Source organism: Canis lupus, chromosome 25, assembly GCF_003254725.2.
Source record: "Canis lupus dingo isolate Sandy chromosome 25, ASM325472v2, whole genome shotgun sequence".
NCBI lineage: Eukaryota > Metazoa > Chordata > Mammalia > Carnivora > Canidae > Canis > Canis lupus.
This window is the reverse complement of record NC_064267.1, coordinates 31530692-31548815: the sequence shown is the minus strand read 5'-3', so window position 1 is coordinate 31548815 and position 18124 is coordinate 31530692. Positions and strand designations below refer to the sequence as shown.

General features: G+C 42.6%; 1 protein-coding gene across 2 annotated transcripts in view; it reads right to left on the bottom strand.

Moving 5' to 3' along the window:
* EBF2 (EBF transcription factor 2) overlaps window positions 1-18124 on the bottom strand; it is a 191392-nt gene that overhangs the window by 161058 nt on the left and 12210 nt on the right. The window lies entirely within an intron of this gene.

The following is an 18124-nucleotide window of genomic DNA, read 5'->3' as shown; positions in this document are numbered from 1 at the left end:
AGGCAATGCTCCAAGTCTCCAGGATATAATAGATAGATACGCTAATGGACCCAGCAAAGCATCTGCCTTCTAAATTTACTTTTTTTTCAGTAAGTAGGGAATTTTGGGTTTTGTCTCATCAGACACTCCCGATGTGGGTGAGAATCACAAAACCAACCTTAAGTACAGATATCATCTGAATTTTCAAATCACCTTTTCTTTATCCCTTTATGCCATTAGGATAAAAACACTCCCCATTCTCCCCCCTCCTTCACCCCACACACATACACACACACACATACATACACATACACACACACAAGTTGACTTTGAAGGTTTCAATTTCCCTTAATGTTTCCCTTTGTCCCTGCCACTGATAACCCAAAGCAAGTGAAGTGAGGATCTTGCCTTGGCCCTTGCACTGAAAACACCCACAGTACATCCACCTTATGTACCTTATTTATAATCCTCTGTAAATTCACCCAAAAGTCATGAACTACATAATACTAATTCTTAGAGGTTGACATATTTCCCTGATCTTTCATGAGCCACATGGGGAAACAGTTTTCTCCTGATCTGAATGAAGAAGAAAAACAGTGATCCTAATCAACCATTTGCCCTTAGTGGCTTCCCTAAACAAATCTGGGAAAGCGCTTAAAGGCTTGGGAATAACCATGACCCTGCTTGATGCACTGTAATAACCCTACCTAATTATACTGATATAAAAACTAATTGGAAAGATAGCAAATGTCAGGGTAAGATGCAAATCGTAGGGTGTTAATTGCTGAACAGGTGCTGGAATAGAATTAAATGAGCATTCTGATTAAAAGAGTGGAGGAAACAAATGTGGACTCCTGATACAAACTTGGCCATGTGACTTCTTCAGCAGTCCATTCCACCAGGAAAAGGTCATGGTGCTGTGACCTCTGTTTTGTGATGGGTGGACCAAGAAAATAAGAGTGACCACAGAAGAAAAAACAACCTAGCAACAATATCAACATGACTTCTAGAACTGACTACTTGGTTTGAGCCCCAGGGACTTGCAATGTGTTTTAAGAGTTCTCAGATACAGAAATAAGCCTCGATAGACTCAGTGCATACACACTCACCTTTTCCCTTCCACCTTAAATCAGAAGTCCTTCTGCAACCCGCCCCCCACCCCCCCACACCCCCCCCACACACACACACACACATGCCCACAGCACTACCATAGTGCTAAGTGCTACTAGGTACTCACAACACACTTGGGCGGTGACCAAGTACTTGATTAATTAACTGAATCCATAGCCCTGCTTGCCATCAATAAGGGAAGAAAGCTTATGAGAGCTATGGCATTAGAGCAGGATGACATGACAATGAATACATCAGAGGATCCACCTGCTACAAACCGGTCATTCTTATTGCAAAAAGCATTTACTGTTTTGCTCTAGTGACCCAAACTGTAAACTGCAATTTTCTCCTGAGCCTGGTGTACCAATGGAGAATGTTTCTTGGTAAACTCCTGGTGCTTTGGTCAAGCTCTCAGCCAATCATCGTTAATTTCCTGACGTTTGGCAATGCCTAGACCAATAGCACCTGTATGCTGAGCCCATGGAAGGAGGACACCCTGACAGCAGCAGCTGTAGGTGAGTGCTGGGAGATAGTAGTTACAGCTGCCAAGCTCCAACTCGATAGGACCCCTTTCCAACACCATGACACCCTCCATGCTTTCACATCATAAAGAAGTCTTTTGCTTTGGCCCTCCTAGGCCCTCACACCAAAAGAAATGCTCTATGTCAAGGTCCTAATATCCTCCCCAACATACAACCACAAATAACCCAGAAGGAAATTATTCCATTTCCAGGAAGGAGGCTGCAGTCAAAATGCTCTTTTCTCCGCATAGTTTACAGGGCCTTGAGATTTATGATGCCAGAGACCTAAACCAGCTCTTCAGTGCAGGGAGGGTGAGGCAGCACAGTCCCGCCCTAGTGTACTGATATTTCTCACTCCGCCCCTCCCCCGGGGGTAGAACACCAATTCATTTACTGTGCTCACTCCACTTGGGGGCCTCTCTACCCAGAGTCTGCCAACTGCATACCATATATCTGGTTTTGGTGATACAGCCTAGGGATAGCAGGGTTCACAAAGCAGCAAGGTTAATCCTTCTAACTCAGACCTAGGTCTACTAAAGTTAGACCACAAAGCTGATCAACCCAGTTCACTTCCTTTTATTTTTTTTCTTTGTATTTAATTGATTTGGCCTCCACTTATACTGGCAAAAGAAAATAATATGATGGTTACATTAGACAATGCCTCAACTCAGCAACCCAATCTCAAAGTGCAAACAGAGGAGCTCCCAAATGCTTTAAGAGGGGAATGTGTCTACAGGAGGCATGGGTGAGGTTTCATCTTGTTTATTTATGCTTTTATAAGGACACTGAGAGTAATAATAAAACAGGATGGGAAAGAGAAAATTTTTGCTCCGGTATAGAGATGGGTGGGTATAACCTCCTTGCTCTTTCCTTTTCTTTGATCTTAAGAAAAGCCCACTCTCTCTTGTTCACTCTCTCTTTAAGGAAAAAAAATAAACTGTCTCCTGAGTAATAAAGTCAAGACACTTGCCAGTAAAAATTGGTTAAGGTCATCACTTCCGAAGGTCAAACGAGTTTTAGACAAGATGCCATGTGGGATCACCATTCAGCACATTTAGTTAAATGGTTAAAAATAATAAAAATAATGACAGTAGTGGAGTTATTTAAAAAAAAAAAAAAGCACAGAAGTCAGAGAGAAAATGAGAGAACCAGATGTCTTGAAGGAATGCTGGGAAATGCTTAAGAGAAAGATTTCTCCCACCCCAAACAAAAGCTTCCCCAAGGATCTTTTGAGATGCGCTGTCAGTATCTGATGTCGCTACAACATCATATATCTTTTTTGTGTTTTGCTGTGGGGTTTTCTTATTTATTTATTTTATTTTAACAAAGAAGACACAATAGGGAAAACTTTTTTAAAAGGATGTCAATTCAAGTTGACCCCAAAGCAAGCATTTCCCCAGATCCCTCATGCATCCGCCTTGTCTAAAGATCCAAAAGACAGCAGAAGTGATGTCACTCCAATAGTAGATTGGAATAGAAAGAGGCCAACCTCACAGTCAGCTTTTCTGAAAATGATACCATCGACTTAAGTGAGGAGAAGACACCACAATCTAGGCAGGTTCCAGAGGAAGATCTCTGCTTTTTATAAAATAGAGCACGAACAGGTGGAGGCCAAGAGACCATTCCGAGATGCAAATGAGCTCTCACGGGAGACCTCTACGGCTCCAAAAACAAACTCAGAATCCACTGACAGCACAGTCCAGGTTCCAAGTTATGTCACATCCTTTCGCAGGGCAACAGTGGGCAGTCAGGCCTGGTGCTTTTTATGATCTGCTTGCTTTTTCAGGCCACAGCTCACCCACGGAACCAAAAAGTCTCCTGTGCCAAGGGATGCTTTAAAACTCCAGTGCGGCCACTGCAAGACTCAAGTTCCAAGTACTGCTCGTTGCCAGTGACAATTAGAACAATCTGAAAATGTTCCTCCCAGAAAAATACACTCTTTTTTGTTGTAACAGGGGTGTAAACGCCAGCCAATCTCTTTTGGCACCCAGTGCTGTAAGAAGTGCTTTCACTGTGCCACCTCTCGACAAAAACGCCCTCAATGAGCGTCCTCCAAGGACCGGCTTTCAAAAGGGGTTTCGCGTATCAGGTTAATGCATGCACTTGGCACGGCCCAACTTTTGCACCAAGGCTCTGGGGTATGGGGTGATAAGAGCCAGGTTCTGTTTGTTAACGATAAGGCAATTATTTCTTTGGTACTTCATAGGGAAAAAAAAAAAATCTTACAGCAAAGATTCAAACAAGGATCCCTAGGGAGACAACGGAACTCGTAGGTTGGAAAAGTTTCTTTTTTTTTTTTTTTTTTTTTTTCCTTCACAGGAGCAAACAAATGGGCCATTGAGAGCAACAGAACGGCTGAGACCAAGTTCCCGACAAACACACTGGCTGTCGGCTCCTGCACAAGTCCACGATAACTTAGGGAGGGGAAGGCAGACGGCAAGGGGAAGGAGGGCCAGGAAAAAAAAAAAAAAGGCACAGAGTGAGAGGAGATGAAAAAGAGAAAAGGAGGCAAGAACAAGAGCAAAATAGGAGCAAAGAGGCAAGAAAGAGAACAAAGGGGTGATGATGGGATAAGAGAAAAGAAAGGGCACAGTGCGTGGTTGGTGGAGTTGTGGTGTGTTTGGAGATTGAAGAGGTCCATGTAAACATTAGATCTTTATTTCCACTGACTCGTAACTGAAATTTAACATCTCCTTCTATTTGGAATGTAGACAACAAGCCACAGTGGGATTATAGATCCATAGGCTTCCCTGGACCATTGGTAGCATCCATGGTACCAAAAAAAAAAAGGATGGGGTAGGGAGGGATGTGAACACTGACACCTTGGTAAGGTATCAGCCATCCTCTCCCTCTGCAGGCATAATATGTCAGAGGACAGGTATGCATGATTTGGGTTGGGCAAAAAAATCTTTTCATTTTCTCCCTGGCTCTCTCTGGTTTCTGCCCTTAGGCCTTGGTTCCCTAACCTTCCCTGGAACCCACTTAGGTGCAACAAGTCTAGGCTTCCCAGGCCAGGGAGCTTTCGGGAAGTTCTTCTCAAGGTCATCACATCTGATTAACAGCTGAGAGTTGGTTCCACAGCTTTGCAGGCCAGGTCAAGCATGACGATTTTTTCGGACACAATTTTGCCCAGCTGGTTCCTGCTAAGCTCTGTAAAACTCAAAAAAAAAAAAAAAAATGGTAGGCTGTGACTTCGCAAAGAAGCATGTCACCGACGCCTCATTTTTAGTTTCCTACCAGGGGGGAAAAATGTGGAAGAGACCAAGATCTACAGATAGAATGGGTCTCAAAACAATTGGCCTTCTGTTCAACCTTCCTTGTGCTCAGAATTGCATGACAAAATTCTATTTCCACAGAATTTCAGGTCGGCTGTCAAGGTAGACTAGCAACCAGCAGTCAGTGGACCATTGACCCTGTGACCCATGGAGTAATCTTCTAGTAATCTACCCTTGGAAATTCCCACTTACTGTTCCAGCATCCCAGGTCAGGCTGGCCCAACTGATAGAAATCATGCCACCTCACCAAATTGATCTTTCTGCCCTGGTCTGCAGATACTTAGGTTTGGGTTCTGTTTCAGAGATTTCTAAGCCAAAGCATCCCCCCTGTTTGTGAAGCGAGGAGACCTAACACCTTGGCTGGGGGCTTCTTGATGCTAGACTGGATTGCAAACCTTTAGAATGGTGTCATGCTCAAATCCAGCTGCCCGACCAGAGGTTAAGAAGCGGGGAGGCAGCCGTTTTTCCAGGTGGTGCCAATTTTGAAAAACTTTACACACTTCCCTCACCTAAGGAGGGAACGGTCTGAAAGGACAGGCGAGAAGAGCCCACAGCTCCACCTCCTCATCGGAAAAAGAACATTTCTACCTGGCAAGAAGAGTTCAGGGGACTCCAGATGAGAAGTCACATCCATGAGTCGGCAGGTGCCAGCCACCAGAGTTGCAGAGGTCAGGCACAGGATTGAAAAAGATGCTAAACCAGATATGCCCCGACCAAAACCACATCCAGGCTTACCTCACTGCCTGGTTAATTTGCCTCCAGTCTCAGTGATGGGAATTAGACAATTGCTTTAAAAACTCAGAAGCCACCATAAAAATAGAAAATTATTGCTTCCTGTCATGACCAAATATTAAACACAGTGCACACCTAATGACTCTATCCCTCCCCAGGGAAGAAGCTTTATGAACAATAAAATCCCAGCAGACTTCTACTGTTTGGGTTTGGAGGTCTCATTATGGGCTCACTGATCCAATACAATTTACAAGCTCAATGGACTCCACTCGAAGTGAAAACCGCCAAGCCGGAGTTATAAACAGAACACCTACAGTGAAGCCAGCATTTCATTCTTCATCAGGGAATGAAAAGAAGAAAGAGGGGATTCAGGAGAAAGGCGTTAGGGTACGAGTTGCTCACGGAAACGTTTCTGACAGTCTGTGTCGGAATCAAGGTTAGACACCTCACTGAAAACGCAAGGCAAGGTGAGGGGGGTGGCGGGAAGCAAGGGAGACCCTAAAATCAAAGGCAGGAAGTAAAAAGAAAAGTCAACAAAGGAAAAAAGAGGGAAATGGGGACCGTGGGGCGGGGGGGGGGGCAAGGGAAGTGAGCGAAGAAAAAGCGGAATTTTAAAACCTGCCATCCGCTTTTCAACATGGGTTGATTCAAAAATGACACCAAATTTTCAAAGTCAAATTTTTTTTCCAGTTCACTAAATTACCCAGATATATGTCTAAATGGTGGTTATCCTTCATCTTGTGACTCAACATCTGGATGATAAAATGCATTAGCCACTCTACATTTACTTGGGCAAGCATCAAGTGGACTGTTAGCATTAAATCGAAGTAGAGTCTGGCTCTTGTTCAAACGTCAGCCAAGACCAAGTGGAGAGAGAGGAGCTTCCCCTTTACCTTTAACTCCGTGCAATTTATCACTCGAGCCTAAACAATCCCACATGTTTGAAGCGCTGAAGGAGACTTAGGGAACGCCGAACAAAGGCTTTCGGGGAAGTCAGAATGAAAGTGAACAGGAGATGGACAGTGGACACTAAGCAAAAGCAATGCACGGGAGGCGACAAGTCCATAAAACAGGGTCTAGACAGAGCATGAGAGCAAGGCACCGAGAGGTGACAAAAAGAGACAAGAGACAGAAGTCTGAGGAGGAGGTCTGGGTAGAGAAACTGGCAAAAGCCTGGGGGTGGGGGCCAGGGGGCGGGTAGAGAATGCTACTGGCTCTCAGTAGTGCTTTCTGCTTACCTATCAGCCTCCTAAATGGATCTCCTGAGTGTGAATCAACTTCCACATAGACAAGAAGATGATGATGATGACCCCTATCTAAAGGTAGGGAAAAAAAAAAAAAAAACACGAAAAGGAAGGAACGAGGCATATGCTGATTAGCCCAAGGGCCAGTCATGGCCCAGGGCTCTCCCTCGCATCCTCTCTCCCCATCCCAGTCCTGTGGGGCAGCCCTTACTCCCCTATTCTTCAGATGAGAAACTGGGATTTGGGTAGGGTTGCCAGATAAAATACAGGACGTCCAGTTAATTCTGAATTTCAACAATAATGAATGGGTTTTTTTCAGTGTAAGTATATCCTAAATATGGCATGGGAAAAGTTTACACTGAAAATGTATCTGTCTTTTATCTGAAATACAAATTTAACTAGGATGTACTTACACCAGAAAAAAAATTCATCTTTATGTGGTATTTAAATTTAACTGGGCATCCCATATTTTTATTTGCTAAATCTGGCAAGTCCAGATTCAGTGAGAGGCAGGAAATGAATGAATGGGTAAATTCATGAAGGGCATAGAGGAGTGATCAAACTCAATTCTGAAGGCAGATTTTGCTTTTTATCACATGGCAGGAATAATAGCCACTTTTTGCAAGAGTACAAGCGCCATGTCATAAATCTGTGTTGTGTGTACAAACTTATTTCTTCTAAGTAGGTAGGAAAAAGCCTTTCACATGGACCAAACTGGCTACATATAAAATTACGGATTATAGTGAAGTCAAGAGTGTGCTTGAAAGGTGATGAACCCTTCAAAGCTCCAGTCCAGTTAGAAGCTTTGCAATTCAGTGGCACCATATTTGTCACAAATGCTATTGTTTCCCCGGTCCTCTCCTTGTGTAGACCATCACGGTTTTGATCTGGGAGAAAGAGATCTTGCCTCTAATCCCAGTTGAATCTTTGACCTGCTTGCTGCACAGCCACTGAAGGGGTTGCCCTTCAACTGAGTTTCTTCATCTGCAGTGTAGGGTGACAGTCCCAGTATAGAGCTAAGATGAGTCATGGGCATAGCTTTAAACTGATCAGGAAAATGTCCTGCCCAATTGTGCAAATCTGGGCCCAAAACAAACAAACCAAAAGCTCCTCCTTTGTCTCTACAGAGACCCACCTCAGGGCTTTATTGGAGGGTCTATGTGTGAATAACAGCATTCAAAGGTACAATGACCCAGAACACATGACCATTTTGTGAGTTCTCTTTTATAAAAAGTCCTGGCATCCTATGTGCCTTAAAAATGCAGGTGTTAACCCCAAGGGCTGGCCTGAACCCAACTGGTCCCATCCCTGCAAATTCTTCCATTCCTGCCATGGTATCTGTGGGATTAGGGATTTCTCCCTATTTCCTTTTCAAAAGCTCCTGTTATATGTGAGCAGCTGCAGCATTTCTCACCAGTTCTGGCTCCGTGGTGGTCTTGAGGGGGCTGGGAGAGTTTGAGTTTAGAACAAAACCTTCCTGGAGGACAATCATTTAATTAATTACCCAGTGCAGACTGATGAAATGCTGACTGACTCCTTATAGACATGGGTCTAATCTGTCTGACATGCTTTGAGCCTCTTGTCACCCAACCACCTTCCTTTCTAGCAAATGCCCACTCCAATTGCAACTCTAGGTCAATGTGAAGAACAGAGCAACAGAGAACAATTGTTATAAGATTTCAATCAACATATCATCTAATCAAGTCCTAATGGGTAGAACCCTAAGTCTGCAAATCACCTGTGAATAACTTCCTTCCTATCTCTTTGGAATACATCATATTGCCCAACCATTTGGCCTATTAGCCTCTTGGCTGGTCAAAGATAGACCCAGAAGAACTTACCAAACCAATCTACTCAAATAGAAAAATAAATAAAGAACAGGGAGTTCTAGAAGGTTCTCTCTGGATGAACGTGTAGTCTTATCAATATTTCCCATGTTCCAAGTCTCTCTGTTCCCTTGAAAGCCAGCTAAACAACCCTGGAAAGAAATATCTTTCCTAGAAACAAACATCTATTTCTTATTTCCAGCACAAAACAACTGCAGAGTACTGTTCTTCTACTCTTGACTCATCCACTTCCTGAAAAATCTACTATTTAATCCCATCACACAATTTTATGAGGAAAAGCTGGGAGTTGAAGCATACCATTATTTGTTCTGCATAACTGCATACAAACACTTGGTCCTCCAATTTTCACCAGGAATTGATCCAGGCGACCTCTGCGGGCACTTTGAATGAAAGAATGCTAGTAAACATGAACTGGTTTGGGTTTTTTCACCTCTTTTCTCAAGAATTACTTGTAAATGGCTTGGATTCTGGCCTCTGAGTTCCTGCTTTCTCACAAACATCCAGGCTACTAAAAAATTCACAGATTGCCAGATGGTACAACAGCAGTTCTGTGCAAAGGATCTGAGCTTTCCAGTGAACAAAGGACGCGTACTCATGGGGACAAGTGGCAACATCAGCAAAAGCTTTGGAGTGGTGGGTGTATTGGGGGAGGGGAAGTGAAATGTGGAAAGGTGAGAAAATGGGCTTTTTACCTCCAGTGACTGGTATCTGGCAGGGAAAACCCAACTCCCAACCACTGCTGGTGGTAGAGGGAGCACATCCAGAAGATGAAAGAAGCTAAATCAGAAACTGGGATATTTTTATCAGAAGTCACAAAATTTGAAGACTGTGCCCATCTTCCCAATTCCTGGTGGTACAGGGTGATGGAAGTAATGCCTAAGCTCTGGCAGATAAACTGATAAATTCCCCAAAAAGGCACAAAAAGAAAAGCATTTGTGAACTATTGGTAATGCCTTCCTAATAGGTTTGCCTAGTTCAGTTCCCCATTTTCCAATTCATCCTCAAAGTTATCTCTCCAAAATATTGACCTGGCCACTACTCAAAATCTTCTGATGTCTTTCCACCAACAACAAAACATATCAAAATGCTTTCGTACAGGCATATTAATTAGGTGTTACAAAATCTAGACTCAAACAATCTTTCTAACTTCTTCTCCTACTGTCCCCTTCACGCATATCCCCTGCACTTTTAAAACTATGAGATGTAGGAAATTCTTTCCTTTCCATATGTCTTCTCATACACACTTTCCTCTTAGAATGCCCTTTGACCTCAACCATGAATGTCTAAGTCACAGTTGTCATCCCCCGTATCTCTACCTAGATGAAAATCATCTCCCCACTATGGTTCATCAGAGCTTTAATCTCCACCTCTCCTATGGCATTTTTTGCATTTTACATTGAATTAGTTTTTTCTGCACATCCTTTGTTTCTCCATCTGAACTATATAAGCTCTTGATGGGAAAGCCTCGTGTCCATTCAATTTTATTATTCCTAAGGGCACCTTGCAAAATCCATAGTATAAGAGAACCTTGATAAACATTTACTGAGTGATTCATTCTACCTCACAACCCTAGATACCTGTTCTTGGCATTGTTTTGGATCTGTCTGCCACTGGGGGTAAGACTGCTAAGCAGCAGTAAAGTATAAATAGTTACAAGAAAAGTCCTATATGAATTGGCAAAGGACTCACTTATCCAAACTCTTCAAGGCCTGGCAGTCACAGATTAATCTGCCAAGTAATATTTACTGAGTGACCATAGTATCAAAGCCACTGGATAGACACTGTGGGGGATCCAAGGTAATAATTGCTATGGCTTTTTAAAAGCATCCCTTCTGTCATGCAATGTGGTAGTCACCCTACACATACTAATGTTTTTAAAACCAGAACTCATTGAAAAAGGTAGTATTATTAGCACCATCACAAAACTAAAAAATTTTATAGACATAAGTGACATATGATGTCTGACATCCAAGAATAACAATCTGTGTGGAGATGTAAGGCAAAACCAAACAGGTAAAAAGATTACAATGTCCATATAACCTAACAGGAGTGACCACAGGTGACAAATGTCAAGTGAAAAAGACTTGGGCTATAAGAATTGGTATCTTTGAAGAGGCAGGATCTGAAATGGGTCTTGAAAAACGGATAGGATTTATACTGGCAGAGCTTGGGGTAGGTACTCTCAGTAGCACTGGTATGTGCAAAAGGAGAGGGGAGGACATATTCAAGGTCTGCTTGATGAAACAGACGTTTTGATTCCATTTTGATTCATGGGGAAAGAAATGATGAGACCAGAAAATTAAAACCTATCCTTGGGACCCCTGGGTGACTCAGTGGTTGAGCATCTGCCTTTGGCTCAGGGTGTGATCCTGGAGTCCTGGGATCGAGTCCCACATTAGGCTCCCTGCAGGGAGCCTGCTTCTCTCTTTGCCTATGTTTCTGCCTCTCTCTCTCTCTCTCTTTGTGTGTGTCTCTCATGAATAAATAAATAAATAAATAATCTTTAAAAAACAAAACAAAGCCTATCTTTATTTCCTGACAGTCTCTTAGAGCCTGGAGTTCACAAATATTTGCTTAAGAGCTGAACAATTGAAAAATATCCCAAATGAATGAATGATGGAGTGAACTGATGTACAAATGACTGATCAAATCTTAAAATTCAGCCGGTCTAGGAAGACTGGTCTGTCAAGTAGAATAAGTACAACTCTTAGACATTAACCCAATTACAGAAGTAAACATCATAACTCTTCTGTACCATCTCTTTAATCAGCAGGAGGAAAGAGATTTTCTCAAAGGAAATTGCGGTTCTTATTTACCACTTGGTCCAGGCTATCATCCAGTGAAGTGCTTCAACCCAAAGGGATGTTTTTCCTACACCAGCAAGTAGAGGAGTCCCTTCTCCTATCTATGTCTCCATAAAATAGCCAAGAAACTAGCAAAGGTTTTACTCCACAACAAAGGACAAGGAACATGAAAGAATGATGCATTCACTTTGGGCAGATAATCCGTGTTTTCTTGGTGAGAAAATCTGCACCCTCTCTAAGAGAATGGAATTTTCACTAAAAAAAAAAAAAAAAATAGCCCGGGGCCAGGCTTTTGTAGACTCTTCACAGCACTGGGCTCCCCTACACTAGAGATGGGGAATCTGGGCATGGAAGGCACATATTAATAGCTCCCGTAAATTATTGATGAGCAAGGCTGATGAATTAGCATGCCTGATGCCCAAACCTGGGTCCTCAGCTAGAATCAGAGAATTCAGAGCTGGAAGGTAATGTAAAGGTCATCCATTAATCCAATGCACTTCCTTTTACAAATAGGGAAACTGAGGCCCAGAAAGGCAGCTCATAACCTCTGTTACATTAGACAGCTAGTTACTGAATGATCCAGCGCCAGAAGCAGGCATCCTGATCCTAGTCCAAGGCCATATCTTGAGAAAGGTAGTATTATTAGCACCATCACAAAACTAAAAAATTTTATAGACATAAGTGACATATGTCTGACATCCAAGAATAACAATCTGTGTGGAGATGTAAGGCAAAACCAAACAGGTAAAAAGATTACAATATCCATATAACCTAACAGGAGTGACCACACTACTAGTCCAAGGCCATATCTGCTTCATAATGCTGCCTCTCAGTCATGAGGATTAAGGACTGATATTCCATCAAACCTGTCACACATATGAATGTGACTTGTACAATCTCAAAGTTAAATGCCACTTTGGGAGCTAACAGTGCCCCCCCCCCACTTCCCAGAGAACAAATCTCCTCTCTAATGATCCCATCAAGAGTGTTTCTAGACCATTCTCACCAGGCTTTTCCACTCTTATACAGTTCTAAATTCTTAAAAGCGTTTCTTTCCTTTAGACCAAAGTCTTCTTCTCTGGAACTTCCACCACTAACTACACTCCAATTTCATCACGGAAGCTGGCTATGTAACCCTGGCTAAGTTCTCCAACTCCTTAAGGCTCATTTTTTTTCTTCATAAAATTGAAACTTTCCTCAACCATTGAAGATTAATTAAGAAGATTATTTAATTAGTGCAAATTGCTTAGCACGGTGCCCAGCACACAATAAGTACCAATTAAATGTTGAGTATTGGCCTTATCCATCCTTCTCAAAGATAGAAATCCTTGTTCAGGAGGTATCTCTACTGATACATCTGGCTTATCCATTTCCATCCAAAGGGAGGGAGTGGTCACAGATTGAAAACCAGTCTGAGCGACCTAAGACAGCTGGAATCTGCTAGACTTCATGGACATAAATCTCAGCAAGAGGTCAACTCCAACTACTTTCCAAATTCTGTTCCTATGCTGAAAGGAACAGTGGGGCTAAAATCTGAATCTTCACCACAAATCAGGAAGATATTGATATGGAGTCCATTTGGTAAATTAACAAAAACTGGAGTGTTCAGGTGGAGTGCAATACCCTCTGGCATGCATTGGTTGGTAAAGGGCTTTACTCCACACAGTTATTCTCTGGAAGTTCCCATCCCACAAATAATACTTTCCTGGAGTTAAGTGATACACTGGAGAGAAGCATAACAAGTATGGGCCAGAGGAAAGAGAATCCAAACATGTACTCTAATGGAATGAGATAGTTGATGAAGTAGAAAGAGACAGGAAAATGACGTGCCAAATGGCAGAGAAAGAGCAAACAGGAAGCGTGAACCAAAGGGGAAAGCAGCAGGTGAAGATGCCTACCAAGATGACAACAGGAGAAGAACTTGGGATTACAACTATTATACCTAGATGGCTCAGTCGGTTGAGCCTCTGACTCTTGGTTTCAGCTCAGTTCATGATCTTGAGGTTGTGGAATCGAGCCCTGCATCAGGCTCTGTGCTTGACGGGGAGTCTGCTTAAGATTCTCCCTCTCCCCTTCCTCCCCCTCTGCTTTTCCCCCTGCTCCCACACACATGCTGTCATGCTCTCGCTCTCTTGCTCTCTCTCAAATACATAAATAAATGAAAGAAAGAAAGAAAGAAAGAAAGAAAGAAAGAAAGAAAGAAAGAGAGAGAAAATATCAAGTAACATAGGGGCATGGAGAAATTGGGTGCATGATTGGAGGGAACGTAAAATGAGGTAGCTGCCATGGAAATGTTATTGTCGTTCCTCAAATTATCCGATGGTCCAGCAATTCCACTTCTGGGTATATATAATCAAAAGAAGGAAAAACAGACTCAAAGAGATATTTGTAAACCCATGTTCACAGCAGCATTGTTCACAAATAGCTCAAAGATTGAAACAACCCAAGCAACCATCAACAGATGAGTAGATAAAGAAGTGTGGTATCTTCAAAATGGAATACTATTCAGCTTTAAAAAGGAAGGCAATTTTGACACATGCCACAAGACAAAAGAACAACAAAGACATTATGCTAAGTGAAATAAGCCAGTGACAAAAAGACAAATGCAGTATGATTCTGCTTATGTGAGTTCCCTAGAGTAGTTAAACTTATAGAGAAAGAAAAGTAGAATGGAGGATGCCAGCGGGCTGGGGGTGGAGAGGGGGCTGGAGAGAGGAGAGTTAGGGTTTATGGGGACAGAGTTTCAGTTTTGCAAGATAAAAGAGTTCTATAGATGTGTGGTGGTGCCCACTGCACAACAATGTGAATGTACCTAAACCACTGAGCCTGCATACTTAAAAATGGTTAAGATGGTTGATTTGATGTTGAGTGTATTTTTCCACAACTAAAAGTTTAAAAAAAGAAAGAAAGAAAGATAACATCAGGAAAACCCCTTGTGGGTACCTATACACTAGATCTTTTTTAAGTAAACATTTTAAATTTGGTTCATTCTATTCTTTGTCTGGGTCCTCAAAAAAAGAAAATAAACAAAAATGCATCAACATAAAATGGTCCTCCTGGAAGCAGAACTCAGACATATGGAGACCAGTGTCCCCAAACAGAAGACTAGGATATTTAGCATGTGACACATAGGTTGATCTGCCCTTTTAACAGAAAATATCATGCCACTCTGCCCATGGGCAAGGACAGCCTACAAAGACTCAGAAAGAACTCTTGCCCTCGCTGCCCATTTGACCTTTTATGGACTGCAAGAACTGGAACAGTAAGAACATTTTTTTCACTCTCCTACACTGGTGAAACTGTCCCTAAAATACTCTTTCCATGGACCACCAGATTATCCTGAGAGCCCCAGAGATTCAGCAGATATTCAGAGGAGGCTTCCAGACGGAGAAGAGAGTCTGAGAAGAATACAGCACAGAAAAAACAAGGTTGAAATAGCTCTGAAACCACAAAATGTGGTTACATTTACAAAATGTAAATCAGCTTGAGGCTTTTTCTTTTTATTTACCACACACATATCTTTATAGACAAGACTTAGGCCGAAGACCAAAGTAAGAATTGTGGTTTCATTGCTGGTTTTGTTTTGTTCTCTTCTGCTGGGGGTCTTTTTCTTTCCAATAGCAACTTTGGATTTTTACACTAAAAATTAATAAACCTTACTGCCACTCTACACATGCACACATTTGTACACAGAAGGAAGGCTCTGCTGGAGGCCCGTGATTCAGCAGCAAGTCCTGCTGGGCTGCGTGTTGGCCTGACTTTTTGGAGAGGGGTGTGGCTGCACAAGAATTCATAAAAGCATGCTGAAAAGACAACTGAAGACAAAAATTAAATTTATGCTTTTAGGGAAATCAAGGCAGGGAATAATTTAGTAGGGAAAATAATCCTGGTCTGGGGCTAAGTCTTAGGAAATAAAAGAATCAAATCTCTACCGGGGGATGCCCTACTATAAAATCCAATGATTCTCAATGAAGGGACCAGTAGGTAGTAAAAGCTATTTTTCATATTTCAAGCAGCCTATTGGAAACTGAATATCTGCCAGGATGTGGTCACATGGGCTATGTGAAAAGTCAAATTGTTTTGTGTCAAGTAAAAAGTCAAGTCAACAAGACAACACTGGTTGTCTCATCCCAATCAAAACCTCTGATTGGCCATTGATGAGACCAAGGGTATTTCTAGAATGAGGTTTTCCCTTCTCATTCTACTGTATGTCTTTGATTAATAGGAATGGAATTACAGCTGAGTGCTTACTTGCTAATCCAGTTCAGCAGGCAAAATCTTACAAAATGCTGGGTTAGCCAATAGAAACAATAGAAGGGATCCTTTGTGGTGAAAAGTTTGGGAACTACCCTTGAGGCTCCCCAACCCCTCCCCCAAACATGCACAATTCCAAGGGAATAAACAGGCTTCCCCGGAGCCAGAGTGGAGCGTGCCTGTTGTGTGAGAAAACTCAAAGAGAGACAGTGTAAATTAACTGCATCTGGTTAGATTGAGTGAGCAGGGGGAGGAGATAATTAGTTGGCATTATAGGAACAAGGGCAAAGAAGAGAGTTCTATATTTACTCAGAGGAAATCCAAAATAGACTACTTTGCACCCGTTTGGTGCTCATGGGGGATCTCAACAACTCCAAGTTGGCAGATGTTGAACACAGGGACTGGATACACAACTCAACCAAACCCCTGACTGACACAAACCACCCATCCCACTTCCAACAAATGGAAACCTGACCATTTATCTCTTTCTACTTCCCAATGAAGGGAAGGAGGCTAAGGTAAGCCCAAAAGATATCCAGAGGCAATAAGGCAATATCTTCAAACAAAAGCCTTACAAGTGAGCAAGCAGAAAAAATGCATCTGTTTCTAATGAAATGGGTTCTCTAAAAACCTAATGAGGGCCAATTTATCATACCCATTGGTGTGTATGTTTCCATGTGTAGATGTGCAACATTTCAAAAATAACACATATTTCAAGCGATGCAGAGACATCACTGGGCTGTTTTATTGTGCACAGAATAGTAAAAAAAAATAAATGCCAGAGGCACATAAAGCTCTATAACATGCAACCAAGACATAATTTCCACCTTCTGAGAAGAATGTAAGTCATTCTACCACAAACAATGAAAGCATCTAATTTGAATATCTTCTCTCTCTGTAGATGCAAAAAGACTACCTTCTTTTGTATCTGCAACATGTGTTTCATATAGGGTGAAAGTGTGAATACGTCGGGCTTTATCCCTGGGTGCAGGCTACATGCAGTTTCTCAGAGTCAGAACTGCTCAGGGTGCAGTCATCAGGATGTGGGCTGATGAGAAGTAAGGTGCAGTTTAGCATTTACAGGTCGGCAACCATCTCTAAAGCTGGCTTATGGGGTATTTACGACAAAAGAAGATGTACTAGTCCTGAGGTTGGAGGACCGTCTTGAAAGGGGAGTGGAAGTGTGTGGAGAAGAGATGATCCGGGAGGTCAGTGTACACATGGGAAAAGACTGGGTCTGCATCTAGGCTGTTCTCAAATGCTTCAGATTCCACCCCCAGAGGATCCTAAAGGCATCCTGGGAGGTTAGGAAATGGGGCCACGTGCAATCAACACATCCAACTCACATAAGTCAGGACAGACAGGGCGGGGAGAAGGAGGGAGGCTGTGGCAGCAAGGAGCACGAGCCGAGGACAGGCGACTGTCCCAGTGCCAGCTCCGCTCCACCCAGCTGTGCAATCGTGGGCAAGTCACGTCACCATTCCCCAGGTCAGTCTTCTTGTCTGTCAGGTGAGGAAGATGGCTGACCCCAGAGAGTTCTCCCAATTCTTTAACTGTAAGCGTCTATGCGCTTCCAGAGAAAAGAAAAACAAAAAACCAAAAAAGGAAATTCCAAATGGCTTCCTAAAACGGGTCTCACCTGAACCTCCTCCAATGGCAAAGACACCCTACACATCCAAGAAACATTTTACATTTGGTTATCATCCTCTTGCAAGCATCTCAGAGAAGAATGCAAAGCTGCCCATGGATACTTTAGGAGCCTCCTGAAACCGAGAGTGGCAGGCAGTACCATCCAGTGGTACCACCAAAGACCAGAGGGGCTGAGCACTTCGTCCAAGGTCAGAAGTGAGGACAGGATCAGGATTCCAGCCTCCTCATTCCTAGGCTAGGCTATACTTTCCACAAAGAAACCAAGCTGGCTTTCTGGGAAGAATGCCAGAGGTTCCATTCTCCCAACTGAGAATTCATTGGAATATTGGAATAACAACTTTGGAGACTATGGTCTCTCCAATCCATTTCAGGACCTGGCTAGAAACACGAAAACCCAAAGAAAGAAGCAATAGGGAATTATTCCGTTTTTTAACGAAAGAGAAAAAATTAGGGGTGGGAATAGGGGATTTCTTAAAAATTACATGATTGCTGGAAGTTAATTTGGTATTTCTTCGTTGGTTTGTAAGTTCTGTTTCCAATCACAAAAACAGACAGCTGAGGATGCCTAAATCACATTTCAATGAATTAGCATCTTGTCCCAGAGAATCTTTCCCACTCTGAATATAACACAAGACCAGAATGCAATGCTCTGTGGTAGAATGGAATCTCCCTCAGTGCAAAAGAGAGCTTGTCGTAATCCCCTAAACT